Below are 23,204 nucleotides of genomic sequence, written 5' to 3'. Positions count from 1 at the left end.
ATTTATAGATTCTTAGGCTTTGCCGTAAAATCCCTTAAGTGCTTTTTCTTTAGATTAAGATTTAGGCGCTTTGGAATTTTGCGACGCCGTTTTTCGCTTTAGTTTTAAATAGATTTTAGTACCTTTAAGTAATTGCCGTTTTCTGAATAAAATTGCATTTACCTTTAGACCTTTAGGCGCAACTTTTTAGATATAATTTTTAGACTTTTAAGTTTCGACGTTTTTCTTTCTTATTTTTATTTTTCGGCGTTTTTCGACGCGCTCTTTTTCTTTCTTATTTCTCGACGATCTAGTTTTTAGGACTTAGAATTTTTTTCTATTTCTTCTCTAAAATTTCAAAACAAAAAATTATTTTAAGCGGTTAAATTGATAGACATCCAAATTTTCTGGTTCGTAGTAATAGTTGGATTTGTTAGTGGCTGAGTTGTGAGCTTCCGATTTAAAGGGTTCTGGCTCCCTGCTACATCTTTTGGCTATTCGAAACGTGGGCAAAAGCAGAAAAGTCTATTAATTTGATAACTTATATAATTTTTTGTTAGTAAATCCACCACATTGTAGCTAAAATTTGGTAATAAGTGCATTATGGAAAATCTCGAAAATATCTTGGAAACTCTTTATGACATCCGAAATCAATTTCATCAATACTCTCAAACAGGTGTTGATGACAATTCATTCGGTGAATCTTGGATCACGAATGACAAAACAATAACTGGTTGTGAAATCTGTGGAGATTATCACTCAACATGGGAATGTTATTATTACGTTCCTAAGGAAAATTATGCACCCATGGAACCTGAATGGAATGATTATGAGGAATACAATTCTAATTGGGATTATTCCCAAGAATATATCCAAACTCAACAACCAGAAGACGAGGAAAATTATGTGCCTGAAAATTCTTTAGATTATATGAAAATCAAACTCGAAGAACTTGATGCTCAAAATGAACAAATGAGAGAGTTTGTAAATCGGCAAGCTGAAACTCTATCAGATTACACACCTGTTGATCTGAGGAGTCGTGTGCAAGAAAATCTCATATCATCGAATTTTGATGAATTCGAGAGCTCCGAAATCACCAACTATCCCGATGATACTTTTTATTCAGCTTTACCAATTTCACAACATATCGACACATTAGCCTCTACCGATTAAATCATCGATCCATTAATGGATGAAGAAGAAGTAAGGGTGACAAATTGGTACTCTTGGGAAAACGAAAACTTTACCCTCGAGACCAAAGTGGTGGGACCGATAAGTACCGTTAATGAAAAAGAATCTGGTTCGATCCCGAAATTCACCATTCCACAACCTTATAACCCAATATTCTCAATAGAAAAGTCATTTACTGAAGATGAACTACGAGCTGTGATAGATAATGACACCTCAGATTTCACCCAATTGGGTAATAGAGGTGAAAACTTTGATCCTGAGAATAAACGGAAGGAAATGTTAGGAATTTTCCACCCTATAGAAATATGTATGTCGGTGTATATCGATCCATTTGACCAAGAACCAGAAAAGAGACGTATCCATTTACTAAAAGTTACACTTAAAAAAGAATTAAGTAGTGACGATCGGGTGGTTCTAAACTTTAAACCCATTGATATATTATACACCACCTGAGATGTAAATAACTGGCTCACTATTCTAATTCTTGGAACTTATTCTACCGACTTCACATATTGTCAGCTAAGTGTGGGGAATTCTAACCCCACTTAACGTTAAATTAGGGGTTCGGGTTAGTGCATAACTCGTTAATAAACATGCATAATAAGTAAGGGTAAAAGAAGCATTTTCAAATATTAACAAACAGCTCAGAAAAGCAGCCGTTTTTGAAGAAAAAAAACATGTGTGATAAAACAAGAAGGGATGAACGATGAGGTGCACCATCTATCATTCGACGGGCTTTGAAAATACAAACTGGGTATTTTTAATCATTTTCTACACTAATCACCCTCATTAATTTATAATTAGAGTCGGATTTCATGCAAATGATGGCATTGCATGATCTCAAGTGTGGGGATATTGAAGGGTTATAAATTCTCTCGGGTTTATACTTGGCTTATTTTCTAAATTTTGTGAAAATTTAGAAAATTTTCAACTAAATGAATTCAAAATCATGTTTATATATATTTATAAACAATAAAACTAGGTGTTAATGCCGAAATTATTGTTATCCTAAAAAGAGGACATAAATTGAGAAACAACTAAAACACTTGAATTTCTTTATTAAGATATAAAAAGACGCATGAAAAAAGCCAAGTGTGGGGAGAATGTACCAAGTTATTCAATTAAAAACTATATATCACATGTTTCTGTAAAGTTTATTGCAGGTGCTTTTGTTTTGGACTAAATTAACTGTTTTACCCGATTTATTGTAATACTTTTGAAAGAATAGATGGATCTACACGATGAATCAATTCCATCATTAAAAGGAAGTAAAGTCTTCCGAAAAAGACACGCACTTCTTGATTTAGGTCAACAAGTGTCGTCCAGACCAGCTGTAGGTTGACGAAAAACCTAGAAAAGTCATCTCTAAAATCAGCAGGAAATCCACGGACCTCAGCATCAAACAGGGTCACCAAGTGGTCAGACTTATCCTAACCATGAGAGGATCTGTCTCGTAAAATGGGGAGGGCGCCGTGCAAATTAGCTTGATAAGACTAATGAATCAGACCCCCAGAAAGGATAATCTCCTTAAAGATTAAAAATCAGCTTTTAAGCCTGATATTACTCAATCCTTGATATTGACCTTAAAGATTGAGAATTCAAACTCATGGAATTCAATGATATCTAAACTCGAGCTTGAACGAGAAAATATTTTGATCAAAATTAAAACCGATTTGTTTTCTAAAAACCCATTTTCAATGCGTTCATTACCATTGAACGTAAAATCCTAAGAATTCGCTGAAATTCATTAGGTCACCTGAACCAATTCGGGTGCCAACCGTAAGAACGGTGGTTGCATAGCATGGTCGAAGACAGGACCTTGTGCCAGACTGAAAAACTATAGGGTGATCTTTACTATTGCTCCTACAAAGGATAGTAATTGCATCCGACACGATATAGACCATGAATAAATGCATGTCATTAGACATTGCCTTAACAATTTCTTGTTCATCGCTTTCCTTTACAACCGGACGGTAGTTTGCCGAAAGGTAATATACGGAACGAGTAAACTGGATGTGTGCTTTCCTAATACAAGGTTAGCAAGTGGGTGACACAAAACCATAAGTTTTGAGCTAAAATTTTCAAAACTGAAACCCACAACAACCCACAAAAACATTTTGCAACACCGGTGAAGGGTTATTCCGGAAAACTTATCTAGGGTAAAAGCTAGATTGAATTTTCAAAAGATCAAATATTTTCATAAAGATTCAATTTCCTTAAAGGATCTAAATTTTCATAGTCATATGGGACTATAAACCACAACGTTACTATCATTTTTATACCACTGTATCAAAATCACTGATGTATAAAGTGTGAGAATAAAAAAGTGATTCGAGTGAAGTGTGATTTTATTTCAAGTTATGTATTGCTTGAGGACAAGCAACGTTCAAGTGTGGGGATATTTGATAGTACTCCAAATGAACATATATTTAGTAGTAATATCCTCCCAATATGTAAATTATTTAGTTGTAATTGTCCTATTTTAAGTTGTAATCGTTTATATTAAATAAGTGCGAAGACAAAAGGCGAAAACGACGATTTGAAGACGCAAATGACCAAAAAGCTCAAATGTACAAGATACAATCCAAGTGGTTCAATTTATTGATGAGAAACGTCTAAAAATGACAAAAGTACAAGTTGCGGAACGCAAAGTACAAGATATTAAATTATACGAAAGGACGTTCGAAAATCCGGAACCGGGACCTGAGCCAACTATCAACGCCCGACTCAATGGACCAAAAATTACAAGTCTACTATGCACAAGAATATAATATACGTAGTAATATTTAAATAATTATATAAATTATTTATATATTATACATATTTAAATAATACGTCGACAAAGTAGAAAACAAAACAATGTGGCTGGATCCAGCTGGCCATGCGATCGCATGGCCTGGAAGGCAAAAATCCATGCGATCGCATGGCTTCAGAATCCTGGCCACATCTATAAAAGGCAACGAGTTTTGGCCAGAAAAGATACACAAATAAATATATACTCCCTCTGTAATATATATAATATATATATATATATATATATATATATATATTATATATAGTATAGTGTAGTTTTATATTAGATTAGTTTGGTTTATGTAAAAGTTATTTTACGGGTTCTAAAGTCGAAGTTCTGTCTGTAAAAGCTACGCGATAAATACTCAATGTAAGTTATGTTCTCTTTTTTAAATTAATGTCTCGTAACTAAGTTATTATTATGCTTATTTAAATCGAAGTAATCGTGATGTTGGGCTAAATATTAAAGATGGGGTAATTGGGCTTTGTACCATAATTGGGGTTTGGACAAAAGAACGACACTTGTGGAAATTAGACTATGGGCTATTAATGGGCTTTATTTTAAATTAACGATACCTCGTTAATTTAATATAAAGGTTACAATTTGACGTATCAATATATAACCACATACGCTTAATCGGATACGATGGGCGAGATATTTATAAATACAAATTATTGTTCATTTGACCGGACACGGGGATGGATTAATAGTCAATGGACTCATTAAAACAGGGGTGGATTACATTCAAGGGTAATTGGTGTAATTGTTAACAAAGTATTAAAACTTTGGTTTACACACAGTCGATAACCTGGTGTATTCATTAAACAAAGTATTAAGACCTTGTTACAGTTCGAATCCCCAGTTAGTTGGAATATTTGACTTCGGGTATAAAGTTAAAATTGCCGAGCATTTTATAATTATGATCGATGAACTATTATGGACAAAAACCAGATAAGTTTCAAATACATCCAGGACAAAGGACAATTAACCCAGGGTAATAAATAATCAAAACGTCAAACATCATGGTTACGGAAGTTTAAATAAGCATAATTATTATATTGTTATTTATTTTACGCACTTTAATTATTGTCATTTATATTTACGCTTAAGTTTTAAAATCGACAAACCGGTCATTAAATGGTAAACCCCCTTTTATATATTATTATATATAATTATATATACTTTGTACAAATATAGTCATTTAAAATATAGTGTGAAATAAGCCATCTCCCTGTGGAACGAACCGGACTTACTAAAAACTATACTACTCTACGATTAGGTACACTGCCTATAGTGTTGTAGCAAGGTTTAGGTATATCCCATTTGTAAATAAATAATAAATAACTTGTGTAAAATTGTATCGTATTTAATAGTATTTCGTAGTAAATATATAACTATTTCGTACCCCTCTGCTTTAACATCAGTAACTAAGAACATAAGTGAAAGAGAGAGAAAAGAGAGAGAAGTAGTTGGTGGTTGCAGCTCGTAGTAGCCAGAGATGGTGATGATCACGATGGAATTTGGGTCTGTGAACAGTGTATGGAAACGAAGTGGTTTTGTTGGTTGATCGTTTATGATGGTGAGGGTGGTTTGATTCGAAACAGAAAACGAAAACATGCTGTATTACATCAAGCATAGCAGTTACATGGGTCTGGGTGGTGGTTCCTTGGGTCTGTTTGAAACAGAAAGTAGACACAGCAGCAGCATATTGATGGTGTAAGGTGGTGATGGAAGGCGTGATTAGGAGAGAGGGAGAAGAGAGATAGGAAGAGGTAGTATCGGTTAGTGAAAGGTGGTCATGTGTCACGGTTGTGATAGTGGTGGTGTGGTTTGAGTGATATTAACCGAAACAAGGAAAAAAGAAAGAAAGTTGAACACAAGTGGGTTTAAGATTTTTATTTGAAGTGGTGGTGGTTTTAGTTCTTGGTGATGGTGGTGGCGGGTGTTCACGATGGGTGGCTCTCGACTAACTAACATAAAGAAGAAAGAGAGGAGAGATGGGATGATGGTTGTTTTTAATTAGTGTGTTTGTGTCGATAATTGAAAACAGTGACTGCAAATAATATCCTTCATTGATGTATGCATGTATATAAATATATAGGTAAGATAGTGTGATTACCAACAAAAACAAAAACAGTACTCTTACTTAAATTCATCTACAAGTTGATGAATATAAAAATGTAAAGAAATTAAACGTGTAAGAATTAAAATATCTAGTTCCTATTCTACCGACAGTTTTTATGGACTGTTATTTCGTACTCCGTTGTTATTCAGTGGCGACTAAAAGTCTTCGGAAAAATTCCATATTTTTAAATTAAATAGTTTTATTTATGTTGGTCATTATGGTATAAAATTCGATCATTAATTATTAAATAAATTTTACATTAATTATTCACTTCCAATCCCAAGTAAAATATAAAAAGTTTTAAAATTTAATAAATAGCTCCTAAATACATTTTTACTAAGCCTATAATTTATAAAACCCATTTTCGGATCACCGTTTATTTTAAAATCACATAAGTTTGAATTAAACTTCTCTAAATAATAATCGAAACGTCCAACGACTATTACAATCATTTAATATTTATTTTTAATATATTTTATTTATATATAGTTATGTTTTAAATAATAATTATTATAATATCAATTTTATTTTATTTTGCATAGTAATTTCTAAAAATTGAATCGTATAACATTTCAAATTAATTAATATATAGGTATATATTTAAATATGTACATATCTATTTATAAATAATTGTTCGTGAATCGTCGAGAACGGTCGATGGTTAATTGAACATTTCCAAATTTTGAGACTCAACCTAATAGACTTTGCTTATCGTGTCGAGATCATATAAAGATCAAGTTTAAATTTGGTCAGAAATTTCCGGGTCGTCACAATGAATCTATTTTTCTCAATAGCGAACAATTTGTTTAAGGGCGTTTTATTAAAATTATTATTGTTTTAATAATCTTATAGTTTAGATTCTAGATGCATATTTACTTATTTACTATGTATACATTTAGCATAAACTTCTCTGTTGGGTAAAAGTGGGAATGATGTGGTTTTTAGTTATTTTTAAGGATGTCCATGATCCCAACCGCTGACGACCTACTTGAGGTTGATCCGTTAACGGATTGTTCCAGCCGAGCATGAACACATGTACAGGATCATTGAGTAAATGAGTTCGATCTTCTTATATGGAGCTCGAGTAGACCCGCAAGTCTGGACAACCTCATGATTTGAACCTACCATCTCTGATAATAACTATACCAAAACAAAAACCGAGACAAGTTGGGAAAAGAACTAATTAGAAAGAACCCATCACGCTCAACAAACTAACAAGAAACATATCTCAAAACCGAATAAACACTCGGAAACACGAAACCCGAGAACTCTGAGCTCAAATATCTTTAATAAATACGCTGAATTCTTTCATCTCTGCTCCCTAAACCAAAATTTTATTCCTTTTTTGTTGATTTTTATTTTGAGACGTCGCACTATGGATCTCACAAGGATTAATAAGAGTAACGATAACCGGCTCGCTCTCCTCAGCTATACTCGTCATCATTTCATCGAATGCCGCAGAACCTCCTCGGACATTTTTTCTTTCCCATTTGTCGATGAAACGCCGTTTCTACCATCTTGAGACCCCAAAAACAAGTTTGGAAACGCTTCACCACAATCCAAGTCTTCAACATAGTCTTTAAGCTTGCAAGAACCCGAAGTGGAAGGCTCGTTCGCCTTCTTTCTCGATCTCAAATTTAAATTGCCAAGTTGAACTTATGAGACATTTCTATTCAAAACATACCAAGATTTGAAAAAACTTTCACAAGATGGAACCTTAAATTGCAATATATTCTTCCGCTACGACCAATCGACATCGATAAAGACCTTTCTTCATTATTTTCTTCATTTCGAATAACCACACTTTTCTCCTTTTTTTTTCCTTTTTCTTCTTCTCTTTCTTCAACATATCCAATATTACAGCAAACGTAACATTATCATCATTAGAATCTGTATCAATGACTTTAAAGCCCAGTCCAGACCTAACTATGGCTGAAGACCCACCAACGATAGCAACAGTTTCTGAACTGAAGCATAGTTCTAACCCAATAGATTCAGGCCCGACAAACGCATAGGGCTCCCAACATAAGAGCCTGGCTCGATAACAGGCCCTACAGATACACTACTCGACCCACTAACAAAAGGCGGTCCATAATCAATACCTAATGACTCATCAACTGACCCAAACTTAATTCCAAATCTAGTCCTAACATTTGCAAATGAACGATTACAAAAGTTATTATACTTCCTTCATTTCAAATCTATAGTCCACTATTCCATTTTGAAATATCTCAAATTAATTGTTCACTTTTTTTTTATATAAATTGATAAAAATAATGTGATAACAATCTTTTTGCCCCTACTTTATTTTGTAGGACAAAAAATAGAAAAAAAAATAAGAGATAAGATAAGAATATTAACGAAAATTACATATGACATGTATTTAGTCTTGAACTCTGTGTTTTTTTAATTGTGGATCTTAGATTTGGAGGCAGGGAGTATTTAATAAGACTAAAGAAGTTTTTTGAAACAAGCATATATGAAAATGAGTGGTGTTATTTCATTATATTTTTGATAACTTCACTACAAACATGTATTAACAAGCTAGGTGTATAATCTAATTTCATGACGTATTTGTGATTAATTTAGATAAATGACATGAATTTATCATTAGCCTACGAGAATAGAAGAAGGAGAATAAGGTTGAATTAAGATCCAACCAAACGAAATGTTGATGCATATCTGTATGGCCGTTGCTGGACGAATATCGTTTGTTATTCTATTGTACACCTAGTTGATGTATACACATAAAACTGGTTAGTTACAGAAGCATATGTAACTGTTGGGCCATAACGTTCAAGAGGCCCATTCGTATGAGTGAGACCCATTAGGGTTAATGTCTAGTTTGCCTATAAATATCAGTTTATGTGTTCATTAGGGTTAAGAGAAAATAGTCTAAACCCTAATTTGGTGAGCCGTGTTTGGAGATCCATCGCTAAGGGGAGATCATGCTCGATCTCCTCTGGCACCAATGTTTCTCTGTTTAAATCAATATTGTAACTTCAAAATTTATTATATTATATTGATTTATTCGTGTTCATCATGTTTATCTCTTTCGTCTTTGATCTTGCTCGTATATAGTTGTTTATGATCCTTAAATGGACCAACACGAAAAGAAAACCAAGTGACCATAGTACTACAATATAACAAAGGAAATCGCAAATTCCCTTTTATATCTGCACACCTCTTATAAGTTTTTTACAGTTCACTTTAAGAAACTTATTTGTGTGACAAAGGAAGTTGCTTTGTTATTTTATTAGATTAACTAAAAATGATGTATCAATTGGTAGTTAAACAATTCTAATCTCTTGGAGAGTCTTCTTTGAGTCGTGGTCTAACCTTGTTTCCCTTCAATACTTGAACAAAACCCTTCGATCGGGGTAAACTCGAATTACATATTTCATACATAGCAGTAGCGGATCTAGGAATATTAGTCACTGGCATCACTGGTTAAAAATATTTTTTACTAAATGGCTTATTTCAATGGTGTTACTAAAAAAATTTACATTATCCACAGTTGTCACTTGTTAAAAACCCTAAATAAATTTCATTACATCGCGTATTTCACTGGTGTCCCGTAGTACCACTCAACATATACTAGATCCGCCCTTATTACATAGTTTATTCAGGAATTAATTGATCGATTCTAAACGGTATCGTGTAAAACCTTATAGATTAGTTTAGTATGTTTGCTATTTTTGGTACTTTATTTGTTTTAAACTGCAATGATGAACATAACATAAGGTTGTTTATAAATGAGAATGAAAGGATCAAATTTAGTAGTTAGAAAGTATAAACATAGCATGCAATGTAGCTTTCACATAACATCCCAAAATAGAACAAAACAACGTAAATATATAAAAAGTCAGAGATGACTAAGAACGTAATAAAAAGTTATTACTAATGTCACTAAACACTAAAGAGTTGTGATCAGTGAACAAAAAGAACAAAACAAGAGACAAAAAGGTAAACAAAGAAACCAAGGATTCAAGACAAATATTTAAATCCAAATCAATAGGGATTTGGAATCTGTACTAGATATCTAACTTTTTGGTGAAGATGTCAATCCTACTCATAGGTATGTCACAAAATGAAGTACTACTGTATTTCTCTTACAAAATATTACAGCTAATATCAATTCCGAATGTTATTGTGAACACAATATATTTTTTTTTTTTTTTTTTTACCTTCTAATAGTAATATTATTACTATCTATATCTTTTTTTTTTAATGGCGAATTTGCATCAGTGGATCATTTATTTCAACGACCCTCATCATTTGCACCTACACACGCTAGAATGAAACTCCTACTCGGTTTGCTTGGCAACTAATCGCGGGACTTGGGTTGTTTGACAACTAATCGCAGGAAATTGGAGAGAAAACCTTCCGCCCACAGGAATTGAACCCGAGTTGCTTAGCAACTAATCGCGGGCCCTTCCACACCGAGGCATGATAACGTTGAAGCAAACGTTCGTTGGCCTCATACCTTGCATTTGACGGTATTATGTAGTATTGTTGACTTCTTGTTACAACTAATAGCATTCAAAAGGTTATGCTATAAAGAAGGCCGAGACCGATTGTGATCAAATGACAAATTATAAGTTTCTATTGAAAATATTGTTAATTTTTACGGGTTTTGATGTCTATTGGGTCTCAACTCAAAGTTCAACCCAACTGTTTGATGCAACCCACATACTTTACTTGGCGTTCAGCACTTATTTACTGGTAGCTTGAGCGGACCCATTATTCACTTATTTGTACGTGTCAAACGAATACAGCTCATTAAGCTTTGCATGTGTGACATCCCTATCACTAAAGAGTAAAGACATAGATGGTCTCACCAATAGAAGCCATGGTTACACTACCTCGCGGTGGGGGAGTGTTGCCGGTTACTTCAACTACGGACCATGTTAGCTTTGTTAAGATCAAAGATGTAGAGTGCGTTGTGGACAAGTACACGGGGCTTGATTTCCCCACCAAAAACGCAAGCCTTTTCACCAACAGTAGTGATTGCTTGGAAACTTCTTGAACCATGACCAGTTCCTATTTGGTTCAACTACAAATTATAAGTCTTGTGTCATTAACTCAACAACTCCCTGTCCGGATGACTATCGTACCCTTCTCAGACGACAATTCGTCCCGAGATGCTTTTCCGCACAGAGGCGGAAACATAGAGTAACCCAAGGTGCGTATCCGTCCACCCTGGATTTTACGGAACAAAAATTTTTACACTAAAAAAAAAAATTACTAAAAAATAAGGTTTTTTTAGTGTTCGTCCCTGCTGAATATGAAAGATTTAAAAAAAAAATTACACCCGCCCCACCTGTATCCGAGTTCAAGTTCCGCCGCTGTTTCCGCACAACATGTTGTCCAGAAGATGTTCGGAAAAACACGTTCATTGTCTTTCCAAACGAAACTGTTCATTGTTTTCGGACAACGGTGGAACCGACATTGACTTTCTTGGGCAAAAATTGACGATCTTTTCCGGATGATATCCATAAAGAATATTAATAACTTTTAGTTAATAAACACTAAATAAATTAAATAATATTTTATTCACAGCCTTTTCCTAACGCATGTCATTGGTTGCGGTTTGCCTTGGGGCATTTTGTCAACAAGCTGCTTTGTAAATCTTTTGGGTCACCTCTTTCCAGACGACATGTCGTCTAGAAAAGTGCTTACAATTTTTTGAAATCAACAGCTAAAAACTGCATATTACCATTTGGTTGCACATTACCAAATATAACCATTTATACAATTTTCAATATTTAGGCAACCTAAATACTACAATAACATTTAATAAATGATTCAAATCAACTAAATTAAAACATTCAAAAGTAATAATTACATCAAACACCTGAAATAGTCTTTAAACATAAGTTTATATAATATACATCCAACATAAGTCTATCCAACAAACACACAAATTGCTTACCCTTCTTCTTCATCTTCGTCACTTTCCTCATCTTAATTAGAGTTTAAATTGGAAGACGGCGGGATACTGTGTAACTTCGGCGGGAATGTAAGATCCGGATTCACTGTAAAAACTCGGGATAATATGTTAAGCGTGTGTTGGCGAGTTAGGTCTGGTTGTGCAACATCCACTTGTCAACTTCAACTTCGATCATTGATGATGAAGATGCGGGTGACGTAGAAGTCGTGATATGTAATTTTCTCCCTCGTCCACGATTAAATTGGGAAGAAATTTTTTTGACTTTGTTGTACCAAAATTCTTTTCACGAGGGTAAAAACAAAAAAACAAAAAAAAAACAAAAAAAAATAAAAAAAATTCACCCTTTGCGGACGACACATCGTCCGAAAAATTGCATATTTTGGAGCCAAAATAATTTTCCTGAAAGAAAATTTCAAAAAATGAAAATACCTTTGCGGACGACATGATCTGGTCCGGAATAGTCTCCTATCAAAGTTTTCAGAATATGTGACTAAAGAGTAACATTTTTCCGTATAGTGGGTCTTTTGCGTATGATATGATGTTGTCTGGTAAAACGTTGTCTGGAGAAATCATATTCCTTAAAATGTTAAAGCGTATAAATTCACAATAAACGATTTTAAAACTTCAATAATTATAATATGAGATTTCAAGACTAGATGCATAAAGTGTAACCATGGGCGAAACTACATAGCGGCAGAGGTGGCCCCTCAAAAAACATCCATATTTTGCCCAAAACCTTCCGGATTTTGCCCCCTTTCCAAAAGTCCATGACCCAAAACTCAAAAAAGTTGTATTTTCATAGAAGAATGAGAAAAAAAAGTATAGTCAATGTGAATGCTTTAAAAAATATTTCGCCCCCGGTGAAATTTTTTTTTTGGTTCCGGAGTGTAAAGTTAATTACTATACAAATTCTAAATTATACACCCTTTTATTATACAGTAGTGAACCAAAAACTGGACTTAAAAAAAAAAAAAAAAAAAAAAAAAAAAAAAAAAAAAAAAAGGTAAAAGACAGAAAATAACTGAAACGATACCATTACAAGTTGGTAAAGAAGCAAGAAGGCTGGTTTGTTACAAGCCAAAAAAAATGCAGAATGCATTACAATGACATTCAGAATCCTTATAGTCAAGATCCTAACTTTCTTTTAAACTATAAGCATAATGGGCTTGAAATGTAGCTTCTAATACGAAAAGCCAAAAACCAAATAATGTTTTACTAACCTTCTTGAATGGCTTGTAAAGCACCGTTGTCACAAATATACCACGGAATCGCTGGGATGAAGTCTAAACAACAACAGGATGATTGTTATACTGAGTAATATATAAAAAAGGTCATAGATGACTAAGAAAATATAGTATATAACTAGATATGATTACACATAATACTAAAGAGTTATGAAGTAAAAAAGAACAAAACAAGAGACATAAAGGTAAACAAAGAAACTGATAAGGATCATGCTACCCATCTCATCCAACCCAAGAAAGCCCAACCTAAGCTCAATTAGTCTAGGGTCTGAGAGAGTAGAATAAATAGGAGAGTCATGGTTGTGTATGGCATTCATAAAATTAGTATGTTGATTTAGTAATCGGCTCTTGAGCTTGGGCAGTTAGTTTCTCATGGTGAGATCTAACTGATATTGGCAGAGATACACCATTTAATTGTGGTTATCTCTGAATCTATCTTTGTTTTTGTTATTTCAAATTATCAATAAAATACTACAATTCCTCTATTTCTCCTTTATATTAATTGTTTAATGTTATAAAGCTTCATATATTTGCTGCTGTTTATTGCTAATCTATCAATGGTTCCATTGCCACTTACCCTACCCTCTCCAACAATGATTAATTCCGATGAAGACTTCATCATCACTCAATTAGAAGAACAAGTGGATGCACATGATAAAAAATTAGAATTATTATCATCCAAAATTGAAGATCTCAACACCACTGTAACACCGTACTTTTTTTTTTAAATCACAGCGGAAGTATTTAAAGCATATAACATTTATATATTACGATACAACTGGTGCTACTTTTCAAAACAGTTATACATAGTTATATTAAACATCAGAGTTCTTCAGTGTGTCAAACATAACCCAAGCACGGCTATCTTCTTCCGTCCCTAGCATGTAAAACAATATAACCTGCAGGGAAAAAATGTGGGGGATTAGCACAACGCTAAGTGAATGAGATATCTCAACAGATATTACTATCAAGTACCAAGCCTAGCTTTTAGGGATCATGCATCAATCACGTGCATGTGGACATAGCGTTAAAAAGGTATCAAATAATATAACACTACACATCTGTAACATACAGAGCTAGGCAGTAATTCAACTAACAAAGCAGCAATAGCATCAACAAGCTATTCACTAAAGGCACCAAAGGCACTACACTAACATAGCCTTACATAGCTATACAATAAGTGTATCAATAGTTCTACATAGCTATTCACTAAGTATCAATAGCTCTACACAGCTATTCACTCTCATAGCACTAACGGCTACACATAGCACTAACGGCTATAAGTACAAGAGGATCGTTGACCCTGCCAGGTCTACAACTACTAGCTGATCAAGCTAGAGCTGTACCGATAGCCCTCATTATCGTCACACAGTATACCTCTCCTGACGTTTACATACGTCAATTGCAATATACTGTCATTACAATAACCAATGAGCCTAACCCTTCTATACACGGTTGACCTCTTCTGTCCCTTCTATACACGGACAGTTCTCACATGTGTACATAAACCACCTACAACCTCATGGTAGGTAATATCACTAATAAACACATGGTACCCTAATCAGGCGTGCTATAGATTCAATCTAATTAGGCAACTTGATAACAGCAGTATCACCTACTATTTATAATTAAAACAGTAATCAACATGCATATATAGATTATCATAATCTTTACTAGCATAACAGCGGGTAGTAACTACACTTGTTACTGTAACATCCCGCCTTTTTCCGTTTACTTTCCGTTTAATTATTTAAAGTCCGTTATATGATTATAACATCTTCCGTTAAAACGCGTTTTAAATTATCTCGTTAAGGTAATTCACGCACCCGCTTTGAAACTTGAGGGACTAAACTTGCCAAAGGACAAAAGGTTTGACTAGGTCAACTAGTCAAACCCTTCTCCTCCACTCATCCATTCACCTCCCTTTCTAACTTTTGATACTTCCATTTTCTCTCAACTCACTCAACAAGATTCATCATCTATTCAAGATCTAGCAAGCATCAATTCAAACAAATTACATATTTGAAATCCTTGCATCTTCCTCTTCGATTCCATACCGATTTCATCAAGTTTGGGTAACTTTCTAAAAACACTAGATTTTGTGTTCTTGATAATTTTGACAAATAAAAGTGTTAATTAGTGTCTATGGCTCAAGTCTAACATGAATATATGATTTGTATGCTCGATCTTGTTATTTTAAGTAACTAGCATGAACTTGAAAGTTAGTGTGTTGATTTTGTGATTTGGTTGCTTAAATATTGTTAAATGTTAAAAGTTCATGTATTAAATATGTTACTAGCATCACTAGCTTCATTTTGATGTGTAAGTTGATTAAGGAAACTTCATTAACATGATTATTGTTTTGGTGATTTGGGTTAGGGTTTGATAGGCTTGATTATGAACTTTGATGCATTAAATGCTATGAAATGTTGTTGATAAGTGTTCAGTTGCAATGTGTGTTTAATTACCTTCGAAACGGCATATCAAACATGTAAATTGGTTACCCGAATCATGAAACGCATTTAATGGACTTGAATGTAATAAATGATGAGCATTTAATGCGATTTTGGTTGATGTAAATGTTAAATTGATTGATGAAATATGCTTAGTTGCGTTCCTCGTTAAAATACCTTTTCGATGATATAAGATACATGTTTTTATTGTTTGCGGATCATAAAATGTGATTGTTTGAAGTTTGGTTCGTGCACTTGTGTGTTTTCAGCAAAGCAGGTCTGTGCACTAATCTGGACGCCGTCCAGATTCTTTGACGCCGTCCAGGCCTTCACATCTGGACGCCGTCCAGCCAATCTGGACGCCGTCCAGATGAACTACCAGGTTATGATTTGGTTGGCCGTTTACCATTTAATTCTAACTATGCTACGCACCTCCGATTCACATGTAACTTGTTCTAATATGCTTATATATGATTAAAAACCTCGGAAAAATAGTTAGGGACCCGACCCGAACGTGTTGAATTTTCGTTGACTTTGACCCGACCAAAGTTGACTTTTGATCAAACTTAACCAATTACTTATGCAATCATTCTAACTTGCTCTTATACTTGTATCTGGCATGAAACTTGACAAATTTGATTCACATGCTAATTAATCGAGTCGTAACGAGCCATAGGACTAATTGAATAACTTTGACCAATCGTGTTTACCGTTATTAATACAACCAACTTGTTTAGGTCAAGACTAGCAATTGTCCTTGCACACGTTTACTTGTGAAGTACTTTATTACTCGTGCACTCAAGGTGAGATCATAGTCCCACTTTTACTCTTTTAAACTTACATTTGGGATGAGAAAAACATAAACGTTTCGATTAATAAAGTGAACACAAGTACGAAAACAAACATTCTACATACGAGTTAGAACAAAATCCTCAATTTGATTATCATTAGTTACACTTGCCGGGTGTAAGCGAGAACTTATGTTGTATGGCCATATGGGTTTGACAAACCCTCATTTGGACGGTTCGCTACCGTTATGCGGATGAAATATATTTTTGAGAAACAGTGTATGTTCTAACACTATTTGTGAGGAGGTAACGTTAGTTAAGCATTGATAATTGGGTGCTCGTGATAACAACTTTTAGAATGTTCTTACTATTACTTCAACGTTATAAATCTTGTGGTTCAACTTACTTATGTACGCACTTACTAAACCTATGATTTCACCAACGTTTTCGTTGACAGATTTTCTATGTTTTTCTCAGGTCCTTGAATGATATGTGTTACATGCTTCCGCTCACTATTTTGATACTTGCTTGGATGTCGAGTATACATGCATACATGAAGCATCTTTTAACTTTACATTTAAACTGTGTCGCATAGGTTTCATTTGTACGTAAAACGTTGTATCGTCACTAGTTGTTGAACTACTTTTGTAAACTTGAATCTTTACATTTGAAATGAATGCGACATATTTTGGTCAAACGTCATATTAAAGACTTATGATCACATAATGGGACCCAAGTAGACGGCGCCGTCAATGACGATTTTGTCGGGTCGCTACAGATGGTATAAGAGCGTTGGTTGTAGGGATTTAGAGTTCATTGGTGTCAACCCCGAGTCATAGGGTACATTAGTGAGTCTAGACTACAACCGGCATATAGACTTGAAGTAGGAATTACTTAACTACTTGTGCATTTATACTCGAACGTTTCTACTCATATCTACTCTTATTTTATCTTAATCTCACGTTGTTTAATTTGATTGACACGCCACCTTGACTTAGTGAAATAATGTCGAATGCACATATGAATTAGGGTAATATAATTTCCGGGATTATATTACGGTGACTCATATGAACGTTCCGACATTATGACATAAAGAATTTAAGGCGAGTCAAGGAAAATTTTCTCTTTATCCTCATTCCATATCACGGTTAGTATTATTAAGAATACTAATCAACGATATTCTTGTGTTTTGAAGGAACAATGCCTCCTCGCCGTGTACCACTCCATGAAACTCCCGAATAAGCTCTACAACGAATGATAGCCACCGCCGTGGATGTGGCCATGGCCGGTCACTCATCCAACAACAACAACAATAACAATAACCACAACAACAATAACAACAACAACAACACTGGAGCCGGTAACTCAAACGAGGGATGCTCCTACAAAGCTTTCATGGGGTGTAAACCTCATACTTTTGATGGGATCGGAGGACCGGTTATGCTCACCAGATGGTTTGAACAAACAGAAGCCGTCTTTAGCATAAGCGGTTGTCAGGACCAAGACAAGGTCAAATATTTCACCCACATTTTCGCCGGTATCGCTCTCACGTGGTGGAACACGTATACACGTATGTACAATCGGTGGGTACCGATGAAGCCCACGCACTCTCTTGGTCCGACTTAAAGGAAAAGATGATCATCGAATACTTCACACGTGAAGAGACTCGCAAGCTCGAACAAGAGCTAAGGACTCTAAAAGCGATCGGAAACGACCTCAAGGCTTATAATCAACGATTCGCCGAGCTATCCTTGATGTGCCCAAACCTCGTGAACCCCGAGTCTTTAAGGGTTGAACTTTACATGGGTGGTCTTCCAAAGATCATCAACCACGGGGTAATGTCATCCAAACCCACTAATCATCAAGAAGCTTTGAATATGGCTCGCAAATTAATAGAAACGGTGGACGAAATCGATGTACCGGCACCTAAAACCGAGGATAAGTTGGGTAACAACAAAAGAAAATGGGAAGCCCCCCAAACAAGCAACAACAACTTCACCAAAAATCCTCTCACCTCCGACGACAAGAAAAGTTATGCCGAAACCAAATCTTTTTGCAACAAATGCCACAAGCATCATTTTGGTAAATGTGGCACGCTAGTTTGCTACCGGTGCCAAGGAATTGGTCACATGGCCAAAGATTGTAGAAACGTCGCCCCCGTCGCTCAAAAGGGGCCCAATGCAGCAAAGGCGGTCACTTGTTATGGATATGGCCAACAAGGTCATTATAGAAATGCATGCCCAAAGAAGAAAGATAACCCCAATACACGCGATCGAGCTTTCAACATTAACACCGAGGAAGCCCAAGATGATAATGAACTAGTCACGGGTATGTTTCTTCTCAACAATTCCTATGTCTCTTGCTTATTCGATTCGGGTGTCGATAAGAGTTTTGTATCCAAGACTTTGACTCATTCTTTTAGCACTCCACCACTTTTACTAGATACTACTTATGCCATTGAAGTGGCCAACGGTAAACTATTGAGTGCCGACAAATTTTATCGGGGGTGTACGTTAAACTTAATGGGTAAAGAGTTTGAAATTGACCTGATACCCATAGAACTAGGGAGCTTTGATGTAATCATTGGTATGGATTGATTAACCTAAACGAAATCTCACATCCTTTGTGATCTTAAAGCGATTCAAATTCCTATCGAGAATGGTGAACCCTTGATTGTCTATGGCGATAAGAGTTGCACCGGATTCAACCTCGTCTCGTGCCTTAAAGTTGAAAAATACCTTCGCAAAGGTTGTTTTGCTATTCTAGCCCATGTTAAGAAAGTCGAGATCGATGATAAGCATATCGATGATGTGCCAATTGTTAGTGACTTTTTCGATGTATTTCCCGACGAATTGCCGGGTCTTCCACCTCATCGGCCGGTAGAATTCCAAATCGATCTTATTCCGGGAGCCGCACCTGTAGCACGTGCACCGTATAGACTTGCTCTATCCGAAATGCAAGAATTGCAAAGTCAAATCCAAGAACTACTTGACCGTGATTTTATCCAACCTAGCCATTCACCATGGGGCGCTCCGATTTTATTCGTTAAGAAGAAAGATGGATCCCTACAAATGTGTATCGACTATCGTGAACTAAACAAATTGACGGTTAAGAACTGATATCCTCTTCCACACATCGATGACCTCTTCGATCAATTACAAGGATCTCGTGTATATTCAAAAATCGATCTCCGCTCGGGTTATCATCAATTAAGGGTTAAGGGGGAAGATGTCTCCAAAATCGCTTTTTGGACTAGTTATGGCAGTTATGAATTTCTTGTAATGCCATTTGGTCTCATTAACACACCGGCGGTGTTCATGGACCTTATGAACCGCGTGTGCAAACTGTATCTCGATAAATTCGTTATTGTGTTCATCGATGACATCTTGGTCTATTCTAAAAGCGAAGAAGAACACGAACAACACCTTCTACTCGTGCTCGAACTCTTGAGACAAGAACGACTCTATGCCAAATTCTCCAAGTGTGAATTTTGGTTGAAGGAAGTTCAATTTCTCGGTCATATCGTAAGTTTCATGACCCGTCCTAATCCATCGGGACGAATACATTACATTTGGTTACATCGCGAAATACTTGACCTCTATATGATACATTTTACAAACATTGAATTCGTTTTTAAAAGGCAAACTTTCATTACATCGAAAGTTGACGGCATGCATACCATTTCATAATATATCCAACTATAATTGACTTAATAATAATCTTGAAGAACTCGACGACTCGAATACAACGTATTTTGAAATATGCCACGAATGACTCCAAGTAATATCTCTAAAATGAGCAAATGCACAACGGAAGATTTCTTTCATACCTGAGAATAAACATGCTTTCAAGTGTTGATGTGCGTAGAGGTGTATACAAAATAGCTTATATTTTACTACGAAATACTATTAAATACTATACAATTTTACACAAGTTATTTATTTATTTATAGAATGGAAATACCTGAACCTTGCTACAATACTTATAGGCAGTGTATCTAATCGTACAGTAGTGTAGTTTTTAGCAAGTCCGGTTCGTCCACAGGGAACTAGCCAAGTTAACGCTATATTTTTAAAAACTATATTTGTATATAAATATATATAAATATAAGAAGTATTATTATTATTATTATAAAAGGGGGTTTTTACCGTTTAATGACCGGTTTGTCGATTTTAAAACTTTAGTCGCAGTTAAAATCTAATGTAAAATATTAAAAATAAATATAACTTAATTTAAAGCGTAAAGTAAATGACAATAATTAAAGTACGATAAATTAAAGTGCGATAAATAAAATTACGGTAAATAAAATTGCGATAATTAAAAAGTACGATAATTAAAATGACAATAAATTAAAGTGCGATAATTAAAAGTGCAATTAAATATGAAATAAAGGAATTATGCTTATTTAAACTTTCGTAATCATGATGTTTGACGTGTTGATTTTAGTTTATTACCATGGGTTAATTGTCCTTTGTCCTATATTATTCGATATGTCCATACGGATTTGTCCATAATAGTCCATTAGTCATAATCATAAAGTGCAGAAGTCTTCGTCAAATTATTCTTATTCCCGAAGTCAAATATTCCAACTAATTGGACATTCGAACTGTAACAAGGTCTTATTACTTTGTTTAATGAATACACCAGGTTATCGACTGCGTGTAAACCAAGGTTTTAATACTTTGTTAACAATTACACCAATTACCCTTGAATATAATCTACCCATGTTTTAACTAGTCCATTAACTATTAATCCAGTCCCGTGTCCGGTAAAATGAACAATTATTGGTATTTATAGATATCCCGCCCACCGTACCCGATTAAGCGTAAGTGGTTATTTATAGATACATCAAATTATAACCTTTATATTAAATTAACGACGTATCGTTAAGTTAATATAAAACCTATTAATAGCCCATAGTCTAATTTCCACAAGTGTCGTTCTTTTATCCAAACTCCAATTATGGTCCAAAGCCCAATTACCCAATTTTAATATTTAGTCCAACATCACGATTACTTCGGCATTAAATAAGCATAATAATAACTTAGCTACGAGACATTAATTTAAAAGGGTTGAATATAACTTACAATGATTAATAATAGCGTAGCGTTACACGGATAGAATTTCGACTTACAAACTTAAAACATTCGCTAACATACCCTTATTATTAAAATTAAATTAAAATTAAAATTATAAATTATAAATATAAATATATATTGAGAGATAGAGTAAGGAAAAGAAAAAGATGTGTAATTTTCGTGCAGAATTCGATGGCTTTTATAAGCCCACATTTTACTGTGCAGCTTCGCGAGTGCGGAGCTTTTGTTCTTCTAAACTCCGCGAGTGTGGAGGTCTTAAATACAGCTCACATTATGATTCAAAACGTGGGCGGCTTTTAATTAATATATATAATAATTTATATAATTAATTATATATTATATCATATTCTTGTGAACAGTTGACTTGTAATTTTTGGTCCGTTGCGTCGCGCGTTGAGAGTTGATTCATGTCCTGGTTTCGGTTTTTCGAACGTCCTTTTGTACGATTTAATAATTTGAACTTTGCGTTTTGCGGCTCGTACTCTTGTACTTTTGAGACGTTTCTCATCAATAATTTGAACCTCTTTGATTGTAATTTGTACTTTTTATCTTTTTGGTCGTTTGCGTCTTCAATTCATCGAATCTGCCTTTTGTCTTCTCCTTTTATTATTTAAACGAATATCACTTGTAAATAGGACAATTGCAACTAAAAGCTTGTATTTCTTGAGGGATAATGCTATGAAATATATGTTCGTTTTTAGCATTATCAAATATTCCCACACTTGAGCATTGTTTGTCCTCAAGCAATATAGTACTTTGAATAAAAACATACTTGAATCACTTCTTTATTCTTCACACTTTGTACATCAGTGATTTCAATACGGCGGTATGAACAATGATAGTAACGATGTGGTTTACAGTCCCACATGACTATGAAAATTTAGATCCTTAAGGAAATTGGATCTTTATGAAAACATTTGATCTTTTGTAAATTTAATCTAGCTTTTACTCTAGATAAGTTTTCCGGAATAACCCTTCACCGGTGTTTGCAAAATGTTTATATGGGTTGTGTGGGTTTCAGATTTGAAAATTTTAGCTCAAAACTTATGGTTTTGTGTTACCCACTTGCTAACCTTGTATTGGGAAAGCAACACGTCCAGTTTACTTGCTCCGTATATTACCTTTCGGTAAACTACCGTCCCGTTGTAAAAGAAAGCGTTGAACAAGCAATTGTTAAGGCAATGTCCCGTGACATGGTTTTGATTATGGTCCACAACGTGTCGGATGCAATTACTATCCTTTGTAGGAGAAATAGCAAAGATCACCCTATAATTTTTTGGTCTGGCACAAGGTCCTGTCTTTGACCATGCTATGCAACCACCGTTCTTACGGTTGACACCCAATTTGGTTCAGGTGACCTAATGAATTCCAGGTGAATTCCTAGGATTTTACGTTCAATGTTAATGAACGCATTGAAAATGGGTTTTCAGAAAATAAATCGGTTTGTAATTTTGATTAAAATATTTTCTCGTTCAAGCTCGAGTTTAGATATCATCGAATTCCATGAGTTTGAATTCTCAATCTTTAAAAGTCAATCTCAAGGATTGAGTAATATCAGTGTTAAAAGCTGATTTTTGA

This window comes from Rutidosis leptorrhynchoides, chromosome 3 (genome assembly GCF_046630445.1).
Source record: "Rutidosis leptorrhynchoides isolate AG116_Rl617_1_P2 chromosome 3, CSIRO_AGI_Rlap_v1, whole genome shotgun sequence".
In the NCBI taxonomy this organism is placed as follows: Eukaryota; Viridiplantae; Streptophyta; class Magnoliopsida; order Asterales; family Asteraceae; genus Rutidosis; species Rutidosis leptorrhynchoides.
The sequence above is the reverse complement of the archived record's forward strand: the minus strand, read 5'-3'. Positions refer to the sequence as shown.